We start from the raw sequence: 2,500 nt of genomic DNA on the forward strand, positions 1-2,500 counted from the left end.
CTTTAACGAGGATCAATTGGAGGGCAAGTCTGGTGCCAGCAGCCGCGGTAATTCCAGCTCCAATAGCGTATATTAAAGTTGTTGCGGTTAAAAAGCTCGTAGTCGAATCTGTGTCCCACGCCGCTGGTTCATCGTACGCGGTGTTAACTGGCGTGTCGTGGGACGTCCTGCCGGTGGGCTTAGCTCGCAAGGGCGGCCCAACTCAATCCCGCCGCGGTGCTCTTGACTGAGTGTCGAGGTGGGCCGGCACGTTTACTTTGAACAAATTAGAGTGCTTAAAGCAGGCCAAAATTTTGCCTGAATACTGTGTGCATGGAATAATGGAATAGGACCTCGGTTCTATTTTGTTGGTTTTCGGAACCCCGAGGTAATGATTAATAGGAACGGATGGGGGCATTCGTATTGCGACGTTAGAGGTGAAATTCTTGGATCGTCGCAAGACGGACAGAAGCGAAAGCATTTGCCAAAAACGCTTTCATTGATCAAGAACGAAAGTTAGAGGTTCGAAGGCGATCAGATACCGCCCTAGTTCTAACCATAAACGATGCCAGCTAGCGATCCGCCGACGTTCCTCCGATGACTCGGCGGGCAGCTTCCGGGAAACCAAAGCTTTTGGGTTCCGGGGGAAGTATGGTTGCAAAGCTGAAACTTAAAGGAATTGACGGAAGGGCACCACCAGGAGTGGAGCCTGCGGCTTAATTTGACTCAACACGGGAAACCTCACCAGGCCCGGACACCGGAAGGATTGACAGATTGAGAGCTCTTTCTTGATTCGGTGGGTGGTGGTGCATGGCCGTTCTTAGTTGGTGGAGCGATTTGTCTGGTTAATTCCGATAACGAACGAGACTCTAGCCTGCTAACTAGGCGTATTTCGACATCCCAAAGGCCCGTCGGTATTGAGTTTCGGCTCTTGCCGTTCGCGGTTTTTACTGTCGGCGTACAAATAATTCTTCTTAGAGGGACAGGCGGCTTCTAGCCGCACGAGATTGAGCAATAACAGGTCTGTGATGCCCTTAGATGTTCTGGGCCGCACGCGCGCTACACTGAAGGAATCAGCGTGTCCTCCCTGGCCGAGCGGCCCGGGTAACCCGCTGAACCTCCTTCGTGCTAGGGATTGGGGCTTGCAATTGTTCCCCATGAACGAGGAATTCCCAGTAAGCGCGAGTCATAAGCTCGCGTTGATTACGTCCCTGCCCTTTGTACACACCGCCCGTCGCTACTACCGATTGAATGATTTAGTGAGGTCTTCGGACTGAGCGCGGTGGCGTTTCGGCGTCGCCGATGCTTCGGAAAGATGACCAAACTTGATCATTTAGAGGAAGTAAAAGTCGTAACAAGGTTTCCGTAGGTGAACCTGCGGAAGGATCATTACAGAGTATTTGTTCGTTTTTAAACAAAAAAAAAAAAAAACGAAATCAAGTCTGTATTAATTGTAAAAGAGAATTTTCTTCTACAAAATTATCGAACTCTTCAAAAGAAATTTATATATGTTATAAATTATATATATATATATATATATATATTATAGATGTATATATATTGAAATCTTTTTTTAATTTTTACAAAATTCGAACAAGTTTCGAATAAAATTAAAAAAAAAAAGATAAATATAATTCATACGTCTATAAAAATATATTTACATATATAAATTTTTCCAATAAAAATATAACGAAAAATTTTTATCATAGTTTATAGAAGGCGTCGACGACGATGACGACACAACAATAACAACATATGTATTATTATATATTATAACGATTGACGGAACGATCATTAACAAAATTTCTTGTTAACTAAAAACGTTCTGATAAAGAATCGTTATTATAATAAACGAAAAATATATAGTTTATTGAAACGTCGTCTGTTGTCGTGTGTGTGTGTCTATATTTTTATGGATAAATTTTATTTCGTTTATTATATTATTACCTAAGTTTTTTATCGTTTGAAGGTAATACAAGAAAATATCGACAAGATTATATGTGATGATTATGTTATTGAGACATTTTCATCCGGGTACCTAAACGAAATTTAAGCACATGTCGATTCTATCGATATGTATAAAAATTCGTTTTAGAAATAATATTTTATGTATTATTTCGAAGGTGTTCGAAGATTTACGCCCGACCGTCGAAATTTGTATAAAACTTTCAAGATAAAAAAAAAACTGTAATAATATAAAGAGGAGGAATATATCGTGCGAGATATCTGTCTATGCGCGCCTCGTTTGTAATAAAACATGTGCAGCGGTTAAAATTTATCAGATATATCAAAGTACGATATTATAATTTCTCTAAAAGTTTCGAATAATTACCATTTATTATAATATATATATATATGTATATATATATATATATATATATAAAAAATGTCGTTATATAAATTTTCTATACGCGTATAAGATATTATAATAATATTATTAATTTAATAATTATCAAATATTAAAAATACGACGAATAGAATATGAGAAAACGACATAATAATAAAATGATTACCCTGAACG

General features: G+C 38.7%; 1 non-coding gene across 1 annotated transcript in view; it reads left to right on the forward strand.

Moving 5' to 3' along the window:
- The first annotated feature begins 2,489 nt into the window (after positions 1–2,489).
- LOC130903347 (5.8S ribosomal RNA) overlaps positions 2,490–2,500 on the forward strand; it is a 156-nt gene continuing 145 nt past the window's right edge. Inside the window, exon 1 of the ribosomal RNA XR_009060716.1 lies at positions 2,490–2,500. This exon is cut by the window's right edge and continues 145 nt beyond it. This is a non-coding gene — a ribosomal RNA (5.8S ribosomal RNA).

The sequence above is a fragment of the Diorhabda carinulata genome, unplaced genomic scaffold (genome assembly GCF_026250575.1).
Source record: "Diorhabda carinulata isolate Delta unplaced genomic scaffold, icDioCari1.1 Dcau_42, whole genome shotgun sequence".
Lineage (NCBI taxonomy): Eukaryota > Metazoa > Arthropoda > Insecta > Coleoptera > Chrysomelidae > Diorhabda > Diorhabda carinulata.